Here is a 7,136-nt window from a genome sequence, read left to right on the forward strand (position 1 = left end):
GAATTGGCCCTGTCAACACTGGTTCTCCACTTGTAAGGTAACTCCCTTCTCTTCATGTGCCAATATATTTATGCCTGTATCTGTAATTTTCACTCCATGCATCTGAAGAAGTGGGGGGTTTTACCCATGAAAGTTTATGCCCAAATAAATCTGTTAGTCTTTCAGGCGCCACCAGACTCCTCATTGTTTTTGTGGATACAGACTAATACAGCTACCCCTCTGATAATTGGATCCCGGGTGTTTGTCCTGGATAAGGAGTGATTGAAAACTGAATAAGGAACTCAGGGTACAGCCCAGAATGTTTTGAATAAAGAATCCTCTCTTATCCTACCAAATCTCTGCTTAATTCTTCCAAAGAAGCTATCATCCTCTGTGGTATCACAGTCTGTTGCCACAATCATGACTGTTTTTCATCAATGGATTATTCTGACTTTCTGCTGGATCAAATGAAAGGAAGAGATGGGCAGCGAGAGAAATATTTATTGTTTAAAGAGAAATACCTTGACTGATTAGCCAGTACTGCATGGAAAAATATGAGAGAGACCAGAAAGGTAAATTCATTTCTGTTCAGGTATGCATACCTAGATAGCAAAGGTTCCCTCTGCACATTGTCAGCGCTTAGCTTGGAACACTGCACAGCAAATGCTGCTACTGTTTGCTGACTGGAACAGAAAAAAATGAGTGGCACACTGAAGACTGACTTTATGCAATAATGTTTCATTGATGCAGAATTGTTCATGTCCCACAGTGTGCCATGTACGTAATGATAGCTGAAACCATGTAGAATTCATCTGGTTTATTTCTGTACTCTAAACTCAGAGTGTGTTCCCAAAGATTCAGTAAGGAGAGGAAGGATAGTCCAGTAGTTGAAGTACAAAACTTGAATTGGGAGATCTGGGTTCTGTTCTTGCTTCTGCCATGGATGTTGGACAATAACATAACTGCTGTCCGCCTCAGTTTTCTTATCTGAAAAGGCAGAAAATATATATTTACCTACATCACTGACTGTGTAGTTAAGTTAAATTAATCAATCTTTGCAAAGCATTTGATCCTCAGATGGTGCCACAGTGATTATTATTGTTAGGGTTCTTAATTTCAGATACACACGAGCCAAGTTATGATTTTCTGTTGAAATCATGAGAAGTGTTGAAGTTTCACAAGGTTTTGACATGGAACCAGGTAGATCTGGAGAGTATTGATTGACTGAGTTTCAGTTTGAGATTTGAGGTTCAAACTCAGCAAAACTTGGGGAGTACAAACAAATGTGGACCATAGGAAGTGGTATTCTGGGTCAGCAGCAATGCCTATCTAGTCCAGTATTCTCTCTGACAGTGGCCAGTACCAAATGTTTCAAAGGAAGTTGTCAGAATCCCACAGTCTGCAAATGTGGGATATCTCCCAGTCTCACCCTGATCTCTAATAGATAGAGGTTGGCTTAAGCACTGAAGCACAAGGTTCCTACATTTTTGTTGTCATTAATTATAACTCTGGATTTTCTTGATAGCCATATAATTATCCACTCTCTTTTTGAATCTTAAGTTCTTGGCTGTAGTGACTTCCTGCGGCAAGAAGTTCCACAGCTTAATCAGGAGTTGTGTGAAAAAAGTATTTCCTTTTATTAGTTTGAATTTCTCACCTTTTTAGTTTCATTCACTGTCCCCTTGTTCTCATGTTGTGTTGTGAGAAAGGGAGAACAGAAGCCCCCGATTTACCTTCTCTATACAACTCGCTCATTTACACAGTATAATTCCAGTTATCCAAATACTCTTTTTCCAAAAATCCTAGTTTATCCGAATCCACGGTGTGCCTCCCCCCCCGCCCATGTAGCCCTATGTTAGTGAATCACCCACTGGTAATTTCTCGATTAGCCTCGTAACACCCACTAGCACTACTCAACAGCTTTATATTTGTATAGTGGTTCTTATTGGTTACTGCAGCTAGTGAGATCTAATCTTGTTTGCGCAGCTTGGCAGGACAATGTAAAAAAAAAAAAAGATCTGTTTGGATCTCAAGCAGCAACTACAGATTCTTGAGGTCCTAGGCCTGCCCTTCACCTAAAACTTAAGTCAACCTAGCTACATTGCCCAGGGCTGTGAAAATTTTCATGTCTTCAGCAACATAGTTAGGACAACCTGCCCCCCAGTGTGGACATTGCTAGGTCAACAGAAGGATTCTTCCATCCATCTATCTACTGCCTCTTGGAGGGGTGGATAACTACACAGATGGAAAAGATCCCTTCCGTTGATGTAGGAAGCATCCACACTATGGCACTATAGTGGCACAGCTGCAGCACCGTAGCTGTGCTGTGGCTTTAGTGTAGATATACCGCTAGAAATATCAGCATTACTCCCTGTGTTCCCTGTATTTCTATATCTGTGAAACTGCAGCTCAGAATAGCATTTCTGTTTATCCGAATGCCCAGTTATCTAAAAGTTTTGGATGTACCCCAGGCCATTCAAAGAAACGGGAGGGTATCATATGCTTCATGCCCCCATTTATTCATTTCCTTTCTGAGGTCTGTGTGGATCAAACCAAAAATAGTGTTTGTATGAAGCTTTGTAAGTGAAACCACCACATTTTGAACAGTTCAAAGAACGGCCTAAGAGCTGTCTACACAGCTAAGTCAATATGTTTCCCTATATTGGTATTATTATATTGGCATAGCTATCCCAGTAAATTTCCATGTGCAGACAAGCCCTATTCCAGAAACCAGTATGTGACCTTTCCATCTCCATTCTCTGAACTATTAAAGAAAAGCAGAACAGGTATTGAAATGCTGTTTTATCATTATGATATTCAAATAACACCCTGGTATTTTGTTACTATTAGAGAGCCACATATTATGGATTTGCATTTCAAACATCCTGAAGTTTGGAGGGCATTTGTTTCCATGGTTATGTTTCAGCCATTTGCAAAAACCAGAGCCAGGTTTGGATTTCAAACCCCAGAGGTTGGGGGGGTGTTGGATGGAGCATTTGGACTCTGGTCCATCTCTAGTCAGTGTATTTACTAACTTAATATAAAATATAAACCATGCTGCTTGATTATTGAAATATTTTTTGCAGGGTATTTAACTTGCTCATGAATAGTTTTTAGCATGAAACTGAAAATTACCTCAAATTGTCACAGGTACTGTATAACCATTTTCTGCCAGCCCTACATCTAGGGCCAGACTGGAGAACAAAGAACCTCTCCCTGCTCAAGAGTCAAACACAAGAGTCATCCTTGCGTTCCCAGGATCTGTACTGTCGTAAAGGCAAGCTTCTCCAAAGTGAGGAGAGCAGAGACACTGCACCTTCCCCAAAAGTGGCACAGTTGGTCTCTTTCTAGCTCTGGAAAGTATTTTGCCTGCTAGAGATACAATATCTTTCATCACTCCTGCTGAGTGATGCAACCCTGCACTTCCACTGTCTGGAGTTGGGGCTGCATGCTGTGACCAAACCTATGTTGTAACTCTACCTTTCATATCCCAATCCAGAAAGCAGTTATGGCTAGATTGTTTTCTGGTTGAACTAATTTCCTTTAAGGCTTATTTAGCTGGTAGGTTACTGTGCAGTAAACCAGGGTGTGGTTCCACAGTTGGGGGAGGGATAGCTCAGTGGTTTGAGCACTGGCCTGCTAAACCCAGGGTTATGAGTTCAGTCCTTGAGGGGGCCATTTAGGGATCTGGGGCAAAATCAGTACTTGGTCCTGCTAGTGAAGGCAGGAGGCTGGACTCCCTGACCCTTCAGGGTCCCTTCCGGTTCTATGAGATAGGTATATCTCCTTATATTATTAAAGTTGATTGCACGGTAATGTCACACACTGCTACAGAGCACAGAGGTTATGTCTAAGCTGCTATTAAAAACCCATGGCTGGCCCATGCCAGCTGACTTGGGCTCAGGCTAAGGGGCTATTTAACTGGAGTGTAGACGTTCGGGCTCAGGCTGGAGCCTGTGCTCTAGGCCCTGTGAGTTAAGACGATCCTAGAGCTCAGGCTGCAGCCCAAGCCTGAATGTCTACTTCACAATTAAACAGCCCCTGAGCTCTGTGAGCCCGAGTCAGCTGACCCAGGGCAGCCACGGGTTTTCAGTTGCAGTGTAGACATACCCCCAAAGTCCCAGAGTGTGACTTGAACATGTTTTCAAGCAGCAGTATACCAACACTTTCACTTTTACTTTCTGGCTATTATGATCTAGTACAATTCTGTCAATTCAGGGAAATACTTTAATTTTAAAAAATGTTTTCTTTTATATTTAAAAACATTCTTGAACATTTTTCTATTCATATTGTCTAGTAAAACTCCCTTTGCCCCACCACTACCACCAGAATGTCAAATTTGGGCCTAAACTACCTGACCATTCAACTTTAAGCAGGTGGGCAAGATGGCAGGATGGCTTTCACTGGTAATCAGAGGATTAGCACAGCAGTGGGATTACAATATTGCTTGATATATAGCAATTGCACCTTCTGAAATGAGGCACACTTAGTTGTTTTCCTTGGGGGTTTCTTTTCATGTTCAACTTGTATTGTAGCTTAATTCTACAATATTGTTTGCTGTATGCTTGTAAATAAAGAAATGCAATTATTGTTACTATTTTTGTATTTTTATTATTGGGTGCAGAGGAATGATACTTCTAAATCACAAGTGAACCCTAGGTCAAATGCATTACAGTAAAAAAACCAACAACATCATAGCTGAAGTAATTTCAATTAGCCAATTATGCATACCAGGCTTCTGATGAAGTCTTTGAATTTTGGGTTGCTTAGCTAAAGTACAAATCTTATACATACGTATGTTTTATTAATCAAAATAGATGTAAAAGATCATTAAGAAATTAAGACAATAAAATAGATGATTCTGTGGTAATGTTTGTAGAGTTTATGTGGATGAACTTAATGTAGGATGTCAAAACTTCTCAAGAAGATATCAAATCCAAACTCTAATCACACAGTGGCCAACAATAATCTACTATTTTCTTTTCATATAGAAAATTTTGATCCCTAATTCTAGTTGCTATCCATTTGCCAGTCAAATTTTAGATCAGTGAAAGCTACAGGAATGTCAGGAACTGTTCAACCAAATGTAATTCTTAAGTTAGAAATTTAAACACATATTGAATTATTGAAATGATAATTAAATTCAGAATTATTTTGACAGATATTGGTAACTTTACATACCTCACCCCAAAGTATCCATTTACTAAATCAAAGCTACTTCTAATGTCTCTTGCCATACACCAGTAGATAACCCTACTCTTAGTTTTATACAAACTCATAGGTTGTTTTAACCAAGTGTTAAGGTGTTTTGTAAACTCTTAGAACTCACTGCTCCAATCTTTCTCTTTTTGTGGACAGGCCAAGATTTTAAAAAATAGGTGCCCAATTTTAGGCTTCTAAGTCCATATTTAGGTACCTAAACAAATGGCCTGATTTTTCCAAAGTGCTGAACAGCTAGTAGCTCCCTTTGACTTTAATGGGAACTGCTGTATGCTTATCACTTCTGAAAATCAGGCCACATGTTTAGGTAACTGTAGGGAATGATGCTGTACACAGAGCTTGGATAAGCAGTGACTGGATTAGGATATTATAATTGTACAAATATTTATAGGCTGTAAGGATGGATAAGAATTGATTGTCATAGTATTAGCAGTAATTGGATGAGAGTAAAAAAAGGAAAACTGATTCTGAATATCAGGAGACACTTTCTGACAGTGCAATCTGTAAACAGTTGTTGTAAACTGAGTCCCAGAAAAGGAAAATCCCCAAGGTCATTTTCAGTCATTGGCAGAGCTGGAAATAAACTCTAAGAGTTCTGAGGCTCCTGGTCCAGATCTGACAGCTAGAAAATACTGCATCTCATTAGAATATCATAGAATCAAGGGACCTCGAAAGGTCATCTTGTCCAGTCCCCTAAACTCATGGCAGGACTAAGTATTATCTAGACCATCCCTGACAGCTGTTTGTCCAAACTGCTCTTAAAAATCTCCAATGATGGAGGTTCCACAACCTCCCTGTGAAATTTATTCCCGTGCTTAACCACTCTGACAGTTAGAAACTTTTTCCTAATGTCCAGCCTAAACCTCCCTTGCTGTAATTTAAGCCCATTGCTTCTTGTCCTGTCCTCAGAGGTTAAGAAGAACAATTCTTCTCCCTCCTACTTGTAACAACCTTTTTCTGTACTTGAATATAGTGTAGAAAACAATCTGCTTTGGTAGGGAGACTGTCTTGATAAAAAGTTTTGTTGTTGTTATGGATGTTTTGACGGCAACTCCAAAGTCAAAGTTGTACTGAGATTTTGACTTAAAGAATTCAACCTCCTTGTTACGTATGAAGAACACTGTATCCTCCCCAAACTTACAGCACTCTGAGTACATAATGAATTTCCTGAGAAATTGCAAGTATTTTTTAATAATTTTGAGTTACAATTAGTTAAAAAAGGAGTACTTTAAGAAATGTAGCACCGAGATTGTTTTTGAGAATGATTTTAATAATGGAATAACACAAATATCAAACACTTCAAACTTTCCATTTAGGTAAAACTCACTGGAATCTCATGCACAGTTTACCTTTGAAGAAATCAGGTTGCAATTAAGTGAAATTATTAATTATTTTTATTGTTTTAATTAGAAACTAATAGCGCCTGCAGTAGGACCATTGTGATCAACCAGTCATCACCTTTCCTCTTTAACTAATCTGTATACTGCAATTCTCTTGGTGGAAGTGAGTCAGCAGTGTGAGGGGAACTATACACCAGGATTCCAGTCATAGATTATTTGGCTAAAAGAGTTTTTAAATTTGAACGTAATCCATACAAGTTAAAATATGTAAATGCGTAGTTCAGGTACATAAACAACCTTTGTTCTGCTCTGTAATAAGCGTATGATGAATGCAGTTTGGTGTTTCTGGTCCCAGACTAGATGAAACTGACATTTAAAGATTGGTTTTTCATTTCTTTTCCCTTCATATTGTTGCTACAGAGGAGAGTTAAGGTTGCCTGAGTGGCTTAAGTGTGTATTTCCATACCTTAACATGTTTAGCTTTATAAGAAGTTTAAACTTAACCCTGCATTTTCTATGTTACTAGTGATTCTTCTTGGGATAATTACAACATTCTTGAATATTTCTTATCCTTAAATTACTGATATATACTCTCAA

The sequence above is a fragment of the Mauremys reevesii genome, linkage group 6, assembly GCF_016161935.1.
Source record: "Mauremys reevesii isolate NIE-2019 linkage group 6, ASM1616193v1, whole genome shotgun sequence".
Classification (NCBI taxonomy): Eukaryota; Metazoa; Chordata; order Testudines; family Geoemydidae; genus Mauremys; species Mauremys reevesii.